This window comes from Penaeus monodon, chromosome 23 (genome assembly GCF_015228065.2).
Source record: "Penaeus monodon isolate SGIC_2016 chromosome 23, NSTDA_Pmon_1, whole genome shotgun sequence".
NCBI classification, from domain to species: domain Eukaryota; kingdom Metazoa; phylum Arthropoda; class Malacostraca; order Decapoda; family Penaeidae; genus Penaeus; species Penaeus monodon.
In genome coordinates, this window is record NC_051408.1 from 40,208,851 (window position 1) to 40,209,106 (window position 256).

Sequence of the window (256 nt, forward strand, 5' to 3'; positions counted from 1 at the left end):
GCAAAGTAAGATACTTATGTGGACTTATGAGTAATTATTAGTATTTATAAAATTACAAGTGGTCAGTGATAGTTTCCCAGCATTTTGTTATGGTAAATATTAATTAATCTGCTGATCATAAGCATATGTCTTTGATTAGGTTTTTCTTAAACAACAGATATACAGATATAAAATAGGCTCCTCTGCCTGAGCTGTTATTCAATCAATCGCAATAAAGTTTCAGCATCAAATTTTGCTTTACCTGTAGAGAAGAGAT